Raw genomic sequence first — 14,866 nt, 5'->3', positions numbered from 1 at the left:
GTGAGCAGCCTGGTCCCCTCCCTTACTGGCTCCTATTATGCTGCCCCATTTTGGGGAGTGAGGGCAGGAAGTAAAAGCAGGGGAATGGAAACAGCCATGCTGGGAGTCCCAGTACCATATGTAACCCTTCAGGGTGCATGTGGTCCATGAGATGCCATCTGAACAGTCTTGAGCTGGTAGGTAACATGAAGGGATGGAAATCAAGAAACCTGAGACTAAACAATGATCCTAATTACATTCAGGTAAATATGCCTCCTAGTTACTTTTCTTGCAAAATGGAGCTCTGTGTGTGTGTGTGTGTAATGATGTTCACTAAGGGCACCTATACAAATGCAGTGAGGCTGCTCTAATGTGCTGTAATTACAGTGTATCAAAGCAGACTTAATTAATCTGCTCCAATGTGCTCCAACTCGATTAATCGAGTATACTGGAGCATGGTAATTACCGTGCTCCAGTAGAATCCAGTGTCATGTGTATCAGCATCCCTGTGCTGAATAATGGTGGCAGGGGCAATTTAACTGAAGTTTATTCAACAAGCTTTAGCTAAAGTATCCCTGCCACCATTTTTCAGAGTAGGGATGCTTATACACATGATGCTCCAGCTCCTTACTTAGAGCGGCTCTTGGAACTGCTCTAATTAAAGCGCTGCCTACTCCCAACTCCCAGAGCTCATGTATAAACACCCTTAGATTTCAAAGCACTTTGCAAATTTATGGTTGCTAAGCACTAAATTAAGTTTCTTATAAAGTTTCTTAATGTTTTTATCTCATTGTTTATACACTCTCACATTTTTGCACTCAGCTTCATTTTTAACATATAACTGGTGGAGACCATGAAATCCTTATTAAAAATTATTACTTTAAGAGTCCAAATCATGGAATTTTACCATTGCAGCTTCTTTAGATCTTACTGTTAATGCTCCATTATTTGCTTTTTAATACTATAGAAATGTTAATTCAATTATATTATTTGAAAATAAGAATGTCAATTGGGGAAAATTCTTGAGAAACAAGTAACAGGCAGCAATGGTTTACTGTGTTCCCTCCTCCCTGTCAGGGCCCTGCCCCCAACTGCACCATGCTATGCCTAATGTATCTGAATCATGGTAGATATAGGAAAGTGCTACAGAATATAAAACTTAACCTGGGTCTACAGACTGAATACAGTCCTATAGAGTTTACTCTAGAAACACTTGAATACAGAAATTAGTAAATTCAATCAAGATGCATATTTGTTTTTTCATTTTTCTGAACAAAAAAACCTCTATATAATAGACACCTCAGCTCTTCCTGGAGTAATGTGATCATCTCTCTTTGGCATTAAGTTGATTCATTCCTCCAGCCAAATTGACCTTCACATCTGTTAAGGATAGCTAACCTGAAAAGTGCTGTTTCTATATACATCTAAATATTTTAAACACTGTATTAGTCTTGACATTTTCCTTAGAAAAATTTCAAAATGAAACTTTTTGTTGCGCTGAACATTTCAGTTTTTCATTTTGAAAACAAATTTATTGTTTTCATATTTTAAAATCCCTTAACATTTTAAATTAGATAAAACATTTCAGCATTATAGAAACATTTTGATTGCAACAAAATAATGTTTTAAACTTTATTTTGCAGGAAATTTCAATGTCTTTTATGTTAGAGGAAAAAAGTGATGGCTTGGAATTTCCCACACTTAAAAGAGAATTCCTTTCTCAACAGGTAGGCTTTCAAGGTGATGGGATTTAAAAAATAAACAACTAGCTTATCGGAATAGATTACCTCTTCCCATGGCTCATCCTTCCCAAGCATTTCTCTTGAAGGCCCATTCATTCTGATGGCAGGTACAAGCATCTAACTTAAACAAATTTACTTGCTGCTCCATCGCATGAAAAAATATGAATAGGTAATGAATGCAGCTGAGTGAATAGTGGAACTCATTTCCATGAGTATTTGTTTTTATTGCAAAGTTAATGTTGACTCAACTGTGTTTGCAACCCTTGTGCATTACCTCCAAAAAATATTTAGATGGTCAGACTTTCATAGTATGAACACAAAAGTGAACTTTTAGTTTAAATGTTTGAATATCTTCCAAGAGTAAATATCATTGTATATTTGATTGTAAAATTTACATTGTACACTCATGTTGCCATGCTTGCTTACACAAATCTCATGAAATTCTTTCTGCTCCTTATTGGGTGACATATGTAACTTACCAATATAGTGTGAGCTACAAGTAGTACAACCTTATATATGGTAATAGTTGATTGAAAAACATTAATAATTCTGACTACTACATACATACATAAAGGGCTGCTTTTTTTACAAACATTTGGCAAGCAGGGGAAAAAAGGCAAATTGATCAGATAAATCACTGTGAATTATTTGCTTAGTTATAACAATGAGAATCTTGGCCAGTCTCCTTAATAATAACTATATGAATCAATTTTTATTAAATTTACCAAGTTCTATTTTGTCATATTAAAATACCCATATTGGGAGAGGGTTTTGTTCTTTTTTTGTTTAATTTAGATTTTTTTTACACTGTAAGATTTAGGATCCTGTGGTCTTTTAAAAGCTTTTAAACACTTTTTAGCTTTTATTTTGTTGTCAATTTGAACAAGAAGGGCTGTCATTATGTCAACAGTTCCTATAAAATTGCTGTGACTTGGAAGATAGCAAATCACTTGAGTGACAGATTTTCTTATTTTTTCTTACATTTTTTAGGTAGAGAATGGTGAAAGAATGACCAAATGTTTGCCATTTGGATGAACAATCGTACCCTGTTCTGTACTGTTGAATTCTACATTCCTTTTAATTTACAGCCCATTAAAAAGAGCACCTAAGATCTCATTGCATCAGGAGGCAATGAGCATGGCAATTGTAAGTAGTGTTTGATACCATGACACGTGTTCTTGGCTTTTGTGGAGAGAGATGCATAAAAATGACTTCAAGAGAAATTAAGGAAGCTCAGACTTGACTTTGGAAGTGTTTGCTTTCTAAACGGACACAGCTGACAATAATAATTCCTTCCAGAATGTTTATTCTTTGAGACAAATAGGATCTTGATATTTCTAATAGTTCCGTATTTGTGGGTCTCCAAAATAACAGGGTTTGCTTGTAGCTCAATTATTTTCATTTTTAATTCCTCAGGAGCTGTGAATTATTAAAAAAAATATAGAGAAATATTTAGCAATTCTCAGGAGAAATCTATGTATATAAAAAATATTTCAATTAGCTCAATTAATGCCTCTTTGTCTTGAAGATTCTGTTCTCATGTAAATGCTCAAATTAGGAAAGAAAGAAAAGAAAAAAGAAAGATAAAATAAAACATGTAAAAGAATTTTCTCTAAATAGAATAAATTTGAATTTTTAATTAGGTTTTTATCACCAAACTAGGTCCTTACTTTAGCTGACTGCTATAAAAAATCTTAGTTTTGCAACTCATCGGACTTGTTTCAGAGACTCAGCTGTTCTCTCATTCTAAAACAGCTTGATAAAAGAAATATAGCATTTATACTTGTGTGGTGCCATAGGCTCCTGCATAGAAAGGGCCAAGGCCTTGTTACATGGTAGCTTTAGGTGGCTTCTGGAGCTCTTAATCCCTGGACAGTCTGCACGTTAACACCTTTTAAATGGCTTAAAGCATTCTTTATTCGGTTTAACATTACTCCACTCCAGGGCAGGATTATCTTGAATCTACCTAATTTTGCACCTGTTTTACTAACTTGTGGCTACTCTCTGCAGCTTTTCCACCCAAGTTGAAGTCCTCCAGCAGCCCAGGAGGCAGTAGGCCCACTGTGCCTCCCACCTCCTCTTGTTCCAACAAGCTCTGCTCCCAGTTCTGCATCCCACTGGGAGCAAAGCCAGCTGGGTCCCAGCAGGGAGGGTACTGCATAACTTGGACCTGGCTCTGCTCCCTTCTGGGAACTGAGCCAGCTGGGTCCCAGTAGGGAGCTGGGTCTAAGTGATGTGGTCTCTCCTTCCTTCCTCCCCCCACCCCATGCTGCTGGGACCTGGCTGGCTCTGCTCCTGGCAGGGAGTGACATGATTCCCTCCCCTACTCAGACCGGGCTGGTGCCTATCCATTCCCTAGTTTGTTGTCGTGCTCAGCAAGCCTCTAGTGGCAAGTCACAGCTGTGCAGGTGAAGGGCCATCAGAGCAGGTTTTTTGCCTAAATGTGTGACTGCTCCACTAAGCCAAACAGCACTAAGATGATTAACATTTGTTCATCTTACAGCATAATGTCTAACAAGCACCTAAGATGTAAGGCTTTAAAAATATAAGCGGGTGGCCCCAAACCCTCACTAGTGAATGTGGGAATCTTTTGTAATATTCCTCTTACCATTATGTCTGACTCAGTCTCCCCATCATTCTGCATGATGCTATGCAATGGAATTGAGTGAATTAACTGGGGGGAAGTGAGATGTAGGTATCTGCAGTATCTATGTAGAAAGGGCTATCAAGAACTGAATGGGCTCATTCATCTGAAGAAGCAACATCTTACTAATGGCAATGACAACTCGAAGCACCCAAGAATAACTTTTAACAAGTTGCTTCCTGGAACTGAATAAGAAAAACCTGGGATAGATTATTTTAAAAAAAGGCAACAGTGGGGAAGAGGGGAGAAATTCCACCCACCAACATCTTTCTGCAGTGGTAAGAACCCAGTTAAGGCCTTATATCCCACTGATCTCAGCTTAGGGAAGGAGGAGGAAAAGAGCGTGTTTCTGTGAGTTAAAGACTGAGGTGGGTTCCTGTATGCCTTGGCTTCTTTAAAGAATAGTATAACTATAGAGCAGGATTGCCAACCCAAGAACATTTATTTTACTGACAGTCCACAAGCCTTTTACTGACAGATGTTTGTAGTACTGTATAAATGTAACGCTTCTATCATACCCCAGGTCCTAATCTGAAGGGCTGGGTTCAAATTTAGAGATTTGACATTAACAATAGTGAAAAGAAAACCTTGGCAGTAGAAAGTCTGTAGTGAAAAAAAATATTGGATTGGCAACCCTGCTTTACTGTAGTGGTGATTTTACACTGTGCTGTCCCTGCAACCAACCCCTAACTTTACCCCCCACCCTCCCTCCAGACAGCCTGCCTGTGAGCCAGCAGCATTACAGGCAGCCTGAGAAGCAGCAGTACATGGCTAAAAGAATATTCCCTGGAGGGTGCTGCACTCCCTGTTGGACTTCAGGTTGTGTTGCCATGCTGTCTGCTGGAAATTCAGTCAAGCTGTGGGCTGCTTAATGTATTTGCTGATGGCGAAAGTTTTTTTTCTGGATTTTGTGAAAGCCATTTTTAGCCTGATTTTTTTTTTTTACTGACATTCAGTAAATTTACTGACATTTAGCAACCCTGCTACAAGGACTGCTTGGAGGCAGTGAACAAGTGGCCTGCCAGGTACAGCAGGCATAGTCAGGACATGACTAAGGAGACTGCAGCAATGACCCTCGGATCCAGTAGTAATGGTGAGGATTGCTTGAATATGAAACTACTGAACACAAAGCAACAGCCCATACAGAAGTTTCTGGCAAGGGCCTCCCAGCACGACACCTGAGCAGCAGTTGCTTCAGCTGGAAGGAGCTCTGATAAGTGCACATCCCACAGATGCAAAAGATCAACTTATAGGGCTAGAAGGGATCTTAAGATGTCCCTAACTCCCTGCCTGAAGCAGGATCATCCTTATTTAAACCATTCTCAATTTGGACCCTGTTAAACTAGGAGAATGAAGTATAAAGGGCAGAGGGCTCTATCCGGCTATCTTATTAGCTCTCACAGCAGTAGAAAAAGAACTGACTCTGGCCTAGTGCCAAAGGACTTTGGGAATAACCTCAGTTCTTGTTAGTTTATCACTTAGTTTTCCTAAAACTATTTGTTTAAAATTATTTGTTTGCTTAATTGTGCATTTTCCTTTTCCCTTTAATAAAATACTGTTTTTGGTAACCTCTGGGGCTCCTTGCTTGTGAGTATGCTTACCATGAGTACCCAAATGGTATAATTTAGTTTTCTCAAATGTCTGGGGTTGGGACTTGCATGAATTTATATTTCCATTAGTAGAAAAGCCTTGAAATTTGAGTGTAGCTCTTGTTGCTGCCAAAGGGTGCCTGGAAGATTGGTTAAGTAACCACTGAAAACATTTTAACATCTGAGGACCTGACTCCCACTTACACTGAGGTGCCTTTACACTCTTCTAGCATATACAAAGGCGTTTAAGTGCATGGAAATTATTTATGTTGGCTTTAAAGTAAATTAAAGAGGTTTTACTTTAAGTGATCTTTAAGCCCTCGGTGTTCCTTGTACAGATAGAGAAGAAAAAGCAGTAGAGCCTGCACCACCTCTTATACGATGAAGGAAGTTTCCAGTCTTTTGCAGTATACTGTAGTGGGAAGAAGTGGTGCATCTGTAGCATTCTAGCATGCCATACTGCATCTGACTTCTGCACGGTATAAAGGAAGCACCTACTTACTTACATCCACTTGTCTTTCCTTACTTGGAGTGGTGGGTTACAGTTTAGCTGCATGGGTTAACTTTGAAATGGATTAAAAGCTCCATTGGGTGGCTCTAGGCACCCAATGGAGCTTTTAAGGAGTTTATAGCTTTAGCCGTCTCCTTATAAACTGCTTGCTTTTCTCAGGGTCAGACCCTTATTTTGTGCACTGCATTGATTTACTTTCAGTGTCCACCTAGATGAACATGTAATTTCAGCCATTAAAGATTAAACAGTCTGAGAGATGTGAAATGGCTGCAGATAATTTACAATCTAGAAGACAGAAGAGCTGGTATTAAGACATCAGAATTAGTTGACTCCAAGCTGGAAGTTTCCACGTGGCTTAATCTCACACAGCTCATATGTTAGTAACAGCAAGTTACTTCCTTCTTTCTATTTATCTCAGAAGTTTCAACAGGGCAAGCTTATAGCATTGTTTTCTGTTTGGTCGTTGATATATTGGGCTGGATGGATTTAGTAACTGATTTTTCAAGAGTGAGGTCAATGGTGAGCTATTCATACAAATTCAATGTCAGTGCAATATGCCACCATTTTAATAATATTTTGCCTGCTGTAAACTCATGTGGAAGATGACTAAATGATGATAAAAGATGAAGAGCAATGGCATAGTAGGCCTTTAGTTTATTTGTTCACATGGAGCCCAAGGTATGCTAGGCATTTTAACAAAGAAAGAAGGCAGAGCTAACAATCTAGATTTGACTTGTATAGTGTTGCTATTTTTCCACCTGTACTTTATTATTAAAGAAGCCACTAACTTCTTTTATGTATTGTTTCCTTCTTTGTTTATACTAAGTGCTTATAATGTATTCCCTACTGTAGTAATTCTTTTTTCTCTGCCCTTTAAAATGCCTCTTCAACACTTTAAAGTAAATCTCATTTAAAAGGGTTTAGTATCTATTGCCTTTCTGTCATAAACTATGTCCACAAGGATATCCGGATAATAAAAAGGATACAGTTGGTAGTTACATTGCTTCTTTGCATTAAAAACAATAAACATGAAGTTTAGTAACCTTTATAATTATTTGTTGTTACCTTTGGGCATGAATATGTTTCTGTCAAAAATCTGCATTTTGTTTAAATGAATGTAGTGTTGTATAGTTCATTTAATTACAAGCCTTAAGCTAAGTTGTTTTTGCATCAAGGGTCTGATTCAATGAAGTGTTGAGAGCCTCTTGTGCTCTGAAAATGGGATTTGCAGCAGCAGGTGGTCTTGCTGAATACAGATTGGGAATAAATGTTCTGAAAATGTAGGTTTGACTTTCAACAGTTCTGTGCCTTCTGAGAATTTGAAAATGGGGAGAGGCCCACGCATGGGAGCCATGCTTTTATTTTGGCAATCAGTCACCACTGCTATGGAGCATCTGGCAACAAGAAAGCCATGTATAAGCTTACTTGCTGTTTCCATTTACTCTTCTCAGGAGCGTAAATGTTTTTTAATGACTTCCCCAGGGACGGGCAACGTCAGCAGTAAGCCCTATAAGAGGTGTATGATGCTGCTCGGTTACTATCTGGCCAGTATGTATGCCTTCTATTTCATTTATGTTCCCCTTAAGGCACATTCAGGCACTCTTGCCTTCAGAAACAAGAAGTGGTATAAAAAGTTCAGAGTGGAGTTTTCCAGTTGGTCCAGTCTTATATTAAGATATTAATATGACAGCTACGTGTGGATTGAGAACTGTAGTCACCACGAAATATTACAGGGGTAAAGAACTAAGAGCCATATTTTTCCACTAACAGCCATATGTTTGCTGACTCCCTGGATGTCCATAAAAAAAGCTTTGAGTTAAAGAGCCAATGACTACAACAAACACCAAATGGAGTGAATGTTATCTGTATGAGCAATAGTAAGTAAAACATAGTCTGAAAAGGGGGGAGGGAATGTATTTAATGACAGAAAGATCTCATGATTGGGTACCCTGTTAACATGCCAAAGCCACAGGGCATGGAAAGAGATTCTGTAGTGTAGCCTGGGAAAACTAACTATGAAAACTATGAAAACAATTTGGCTTATGGCCATGTATAATTTGTGTCTAGTGGCCAGATGGGCACCACAGAAGTCTGCTAACATGAAGCTTGCTTGTGGCTACATGGCAAAATAAGGGGCTTAGAAGATGTAGCACTACCAGAGGGGATCTGTGGACATGTAAATGGGGGTAAGAAGAGGACAGGAGGAAGAATTTAAAAAGCAAATTATTGTAACAATCCTTTGGTGTGGTCTCAGATAACATGGGTTCTAAAGTTTATAGGCTAATGTACAAATCTTTCCTCTTCCTTTAGCTAGGAAACAGTATTTTTAAATGAGGAGTCCAAATCCTCTGAGGCTGATGGAATGTCCCCGATTCAACTGTTTTACAAAAAGGGCAAAAGATTAATATTCACTCTAAATCAGGGGTGGGCCACATAGGCAGTTTTGGGGAGCTGTTGTGGGCCTGCCAGCACCCCTCCCTCACCCTGCAACAGCCTGGAGTCCACATACGCTGTGGCTCCTCTCTGCCACTACTACTACCAGTGCCCAGCAGCAGCTGAGCGCACAGCCCCAGCCCACCCTGCACCCACTCCAAACTCACCTTGGCTAGAGAAGGCCAGCTCTGGACTAGCCAGGACTCACAAGTATAGCCCTGCCCCTGCCCCAGCCTACCCTGTGCCTGCCCTGGACTGGCCTGTCCATGATGAGTGGCAGTGGCCATGTTCAGGCTGAAGCTGCACTGGGTATGGGGGAAAAGCAGCTACCTCCCCATCACCTCTACCGGGCCCTTCTTAATGCGGCCACCTGGAGCCTGCACCTGGGCTTGCCTGTGGCTCCTCTCCACTGCCACTGTTGCCTTGCTAGGTGGTTCAGAGGCAGTCCTGGTAGCAGCAGTGAAGAGGAGCCCCAGCCTGAATGGGTGATCTGGGTGGCTGTAGCAAGAAGGGCCCAGCAGCAGTGAGAAGGGCCCAGCCCAGCTTCTGCCCAGCCGCTGCTGCTGCAGCTGCCACTCATCAAGGGCAGGTGGTCAGGAGTGGGTGTGGGGTGGCTCAGGGTTGAGGCTGTGTGTATGGGTCCCAGTTGGGTAGGAGCTAGTCCGCTCTTGTTGAAGCAGGTCTGGAATGGGCATAGGGTGGGCTGGGTCTGTGCACCTGAGTCCCTGCCACTGTCCATGGGGTTGGGGCTGGCAGTGGCAGCAGCTGGGAGGAGCTGCCACTGCCTGGGCTGCTCAGACCTGGAGTCCAGCTGTGGAGCCACCCAGCCCCGCTGTGTGCTTGGGAGCAGTGGGATGCACCATGGGCTGGACAGTGCCTGGGCCAGGCAGGACCAAGGGATGTGCTATGGGCTGGATAAAGTCCCTCCATGGGCTGGATCCAGCCTGCGGGCCATATTTTGATCACCCCCTGCTGTAAATCCTTTAGGCCAGTTATTTTTTTCTTTAGGGTCTCAGTCACTTTACTTGAAAGAGACAGGATCCCAGCAATTTTCTGATTAAGAAGCTTTGATCTTCCAGAGAGGGAAAAGAAACAGTATCTTGTGACACAGTTGACCAATCATATGCAATGGCTATATTCAATGAGCAGAGTGCTCTGTTTACAATTAGCTGTATGAGCTATAATTTAGGCACAAAAATGATTTCTGAAGCAATTGCAAATAAACAAATTCGAGAAAATCATGCTAAGCTCCTGGAGAAAATAGTGATGAATTGTTATAAATAATTCATCTAGTTCTGCTTAAAATAAAATAATCTTTTCTGCAGACAATACATCCAGCTGAACCAGAACTTTTATCCATTTAAAATAATACAATTAACTGAATTGATTCTTTTCAGGATCAGGATTCTTTAAGCATTCAGGTTTAGGAAAGCACAATAAAAACAGATGAGCAACAAGGAGCAAATGATCTAAGTTAAGCTTTTAATATTCCATTAACTGCTGTTGGATGGAGGTTACTTTACCTCAAGAGAACATTAGGTTTTTTGGCTTTTTTAAAATCAAATCCCTGCTGTGAAACCCTCCAAACCTTAACTCTAAATTTAAATTTACTTTTATTGTAGATATGTCTTAGAAGCAGGAGTTGAGAGGAATGGCATGCATGCAGAGAGGCTCTGGAAGTAGAAAACCTGCAGCCTGTTCATACCCTTCAGCTGCAGAAAAGAATTACACTGCTGCCCTGAGGCAGTTGTCACATTTTACAGTATCCCATTTACACATCCATGGTGTGCTCCTTTGCAAATACAGATCTGTTTTATTACTGTGCATGTGTTTTTCTAGAAATATATCTGTTCCTCTGGTTGGATGGTTTGCATACTACTTACTGCCATGTTTTATAAAAATAGACCAGCTCGAGAGCTCGCTGTTGGCATGAGAAGCCATTGTTGTGGGAATGGATAAGGAATCCTAGCCTTGATCCTAGCTTTCGAAGTTGGTAGTTACTGGAGGCATGCTGTAATTGATGTCTGTAGGTCAGAAGAAACAGAGGGATTAGTGTGATGGCCAGAACCAGAGGGATTAATAAGCAATAAATATGTGCTTCTTGGAGGCATTTAGTATTTTGTCTAATAGGGAATATTAGCTAATATAAAGCTTGTAAGCTTGTAACCCACAAATGTAACTTGTCTGTCATAAATTTAACCAAAATGATAAATCTAACTGTTTGTATTAATCGTGGAACTGATTGGGCCCCAAAGGCGAAGCTGTAGCTGCAAGATTAGCTGACCTAACGGTTTTTCCTTGACGATAAAAACTGGATCCAATCACCTGGCACACCCAACACATTCCAGGAAATCATGTCCCCCGCAAAAAAGCATATTCAGAGAAACCTAAAAGGGTTGGTCTTAGTAATGTTAATTTTAAATCTAAAGATGTTGCATTATAATTTGCTTATTGGATAAATGTGAGTTTGGGTAGTAACCTTGTATGATAATTTTAACACCTTTTAATCCCATAGGGTAGCAGCTATAGGGCAAGATTATGAGTGGCTGTAAAACCAAAAGATTAGCATAAGAATAGGTATAAAAAGCACGTGCATCAGGTGACCAGTAGGAGGGAAGGAGGAAACAGAACAGTCACTGCTGTTCCAAGCCCGGACTCCGGACTCCCGGTGTGAGGATCGGATCGGATCGGATCCTGATCAAGGGATCTTCCCCAGTAATCCCTCTGAAAGCATTGATTGGGGACGCTTGATTTCGCCGGAATCACTGGGCGTGCACCTGGCATCAAGGGATTATCAACAAGTTGCCAACCCTTGTCTGTCTATCTGCTGTTTTAAACAGCCCAGTGGCTGATACCCTCGCAGTGCCCAGCTGGCCTGTGACAGACTTGATCCATCTATCTGTTGTTATTATCTGTTGTTATTATTTACTATTAGCTCTTTAATACTGCATTATCTGCTTATCACATTTATCTTCCTGTTAACTGTTGTGTGTGTAAGCTATAATAAATTTGCCTTTGCTTCACTCCCAACTTTGCCTCCTCAACCTGAAACCGAACCAAACAGCTCAGTGGTGATACCCTCGCAGTGCCCAGTTGGCCTGCAATAAAATTGATACACTCACAGTGCCCTGTTGATCTGTGACAGATTAGTGTGATATGATGGGAGTTGATTGATGAGATCTCTAGAGATGCTGAGGATTTACAGGAGTGGATTTACAATGCCAACTTTTGAAGAGCAACTCAGGGTCTCAGGAGGAGCTTTTATTTTATTTCTTTACATTTTTCACTAATTCGTCATCCCTTTGGACAACTTTCTCTTTGTCACTTTAAGTTATTGTTCTTTTCCTTTTTATTTTTTCCCACAAAAATCAGGCTCCCCTTATATGGTCCCCACCAGCTACTTCTTTTTTTCATAGGCTTCCTTCTGTGTGTTTGAATTCTGTGAAGCCCAGAAGCCAAAACCAAATGTCCAGAAGAAGGGCACTCTTCCCAATTGCTTGTCTAATATCTCTCCAATCTATTCTCATTTCAAAATGGCAGCAGGGACGCTTTAACTAAAACTCATTGAACAAGCTTTAGTTAAAGCACCCCTACAGCCATTTTGAAATGTGGGATGCTGGCACTGCAGTGTTTTAATTAGAGTGGCTGTCTGGGAGCTGCACATGCATAGACATCCTACATTTTTTAGTCTCCCTCTGCAATGTTGCCCTAAAATTACAATAATAAAACCCTGATCATTGGACTTGTAAAGTATGTTAAAGAAAAAATAAACACCTTTGTGTTACACCAGAACAAAGAATCTTAAAATATACTGGTGGAATTCTTGTGCAGTAGGTAGAATAGGGATGTAGATACCCTTCAAGCCAAGGTGAAGGCATTCAACCTAAGCCTTTCAAGGGTTTCTGTTAAATTTTATTATATTGAAAATCAATTATCATGAAAAACAAGGGTTTTTTTTGCAGGGGGAAATTGTAATAACTGGATGCAAACAAACAACTCCCCTTATTAATTAACTAACTGACAACTACAGCAACACCTTTGTGGTAAAAATATTACTTCACCTTTGAGGGGGAAAATTATGTGCTTCTAAATATGGAGAATGCATGTTGTTATAGTTCACCCTAATCTGGCTTTGATTTAAATTAATTTATGAGTTTTGGTAACAGTAGGTGCTCACTTGAATGATTTAGCCTGTAGAAGCACTGGTTTGTAAAGAAGTACTTCCCAAGCTATTTTACAGAATTGGCTATCATGAATATATTCACTGTTAAATGTGGTATTGTTTGAGAGCAACACACACACAGCTTTTGAAAGCACTGCGGTAGTAATAGGGTTAAATTCTGTTCTGCTACCTGATAAATGGAATAGAATCAGGTCCATAGCATGAAATTTACTGAAGGGTTTTGGTTTTCTAATATTAATAATAATCTGGCAGCCTGAAACTAAGCACAATGCCAAGCACAAGTAGTAAATCCTTATAGGATTGGACACTCACACAATATTTATTTTTCCAGAAAGATGGGACCTTTTGGGACTGCATATATTTCTACAGAATACTATAGACATACAGTGGGACAAATTATGTGAGATAAATGCAGAGGGTACTTATTTGAGATCATTCTTGTCTGTAGATTAAGTACTATAGAAGCACAAATTATGTTACCCGGAGAGAAAAGTTGCAGGAGTCACAAGCAAAATAATGGCTTGATGGTGTAAAGCAGCACTATTGCATGTCCAGCTACAGTAATTCTTTATCAAATTTCACACCGATACCTACACATGAAATGCCTAACTCTTATGATTTGTGCTTCCTTTTCTGTTAGATTATGTTTGTTTATATTCCAGAACACACACACACACACACACACACTCACTAATTCTCAATGTACAACATATATAAGGTGGTATGAAGAACAACTCAAATGTGTGATAGTCATTATGTATCAATAAGCTTGTCATTTCATTTTATTTCTTTGTGGTCTATAACTTGGTAAAATCTCATCATCACAGCACAAAGCCACAGGACTCTAGCTTCCAGCCCAGCTTGGATATGTTGGACATAATGAAAAGGAGGAAGCACTGTATGGCATGTTAGAATTAGAAACTGGCTGCCTCTCAAAGGCTCCCCAGGTTTTCCTGGTTCATTAGCCAAACCTGACTTGCTAGAGTATATTACTCCCTCAGTTGTACTTTTGGCACAAAGTTAATGATGGAACCGACTGTCTGTTCCTCTTCCTCTTTCTCATCCTTTTCTGAATGAACTGTGAAACAGCAGGAGTCAAAACAGATAGCAGGAACTAGAGAATATACAACATGGACTGTGCTGAAAGTGGGAATAGCAATATCATCATTTCATCAGACAGTGAAACCTTATTATATAACAACAATCCTAAATCTAAGGAAATGGAAAAGGAAAAAGGGTTTATCTAATGAATGAGCCAATCAGGGTGAGGGGGTGTCAAACAAAACACAAACAGTCAATACAAAAAATTACCATCCAGGAATCCTTCCTAATGTGGAAGAATTGTCTGACTAACCACTTACCTTGTTATGTTAAAAGATAACCTGCATCCTCATGTCTTGAGAGGATATATTTCTGCCTTACCCAATAAAATGCATCCATGGTTCTACCATGATTTAAAACAAACAAGAAAATCACCTTTGGGTATCATGATCATCTTGATGAGAGATTTCACTCTACAAGCAGCTGTAGTGTAACCAAGCAGGAGAGGGGATGGCCACAATAGCAGTTCCCTGGTATCCACTTTGAGGGGAGAGGGGTAGTGTGCAAAACAAGCAGCTGCCACCTGGCTGTTCCACTGCAGCCCCATGTACTGCTGCTACCCAGGTTGCAGAACTACTCTTTTAGGCCTCTGACAAGCAGTGCCTCTATGCAAAGTGCTAATGGACTCAAATCAAGAAAGCAATGGTAATTTGGAACAGTATTAATGGTTTGTCTTCCTTTCTC

At 40.1% G+C, this 14,866-nt stretch overlaps 1 long non-coding RNA gene across 1 annotated transcript; it reads right to left on the bottom strand.

Moving 5' to 3' along the window:
* Positions 1–3,064: 3,064 nt before the first annotated feature.
* On the bottom strand, positions 3,065–14,499 carry LOC102382345. The gene is made up of 3 exons (XR_325116.1): positions 14,443–14,499; positions 10,782–10,922; positions 3,065–3,140 (listed from the first exon to the last, which is right to left on the bottom strand). It is a non-coding gene; the product is annotated as an uncharacterized LOC102382345 (long non-coding RNA).
* Between the last annotated feature and the right edge of the window lie 367 nt (positions 14,500–14,866).

The sequence above is a fragment of the Alligator sinensis genome, unplaced genomic scaffold (assembly GCF_000455745.1).
Source record: "Alligator sinensis unplaced genomic scaffold, ASM45574v1 scaffold1199_1, whole genome shotgun sequence".
NCBI classification, from domain to species: Eukaryota; Metazoa; Chordata; order Crocodylia; family Alligatoridae; genus Alligator; species Alligator sinensis.
This window is presented reverse-complemented; position numbering and strand designations above follow the sequence as displayed.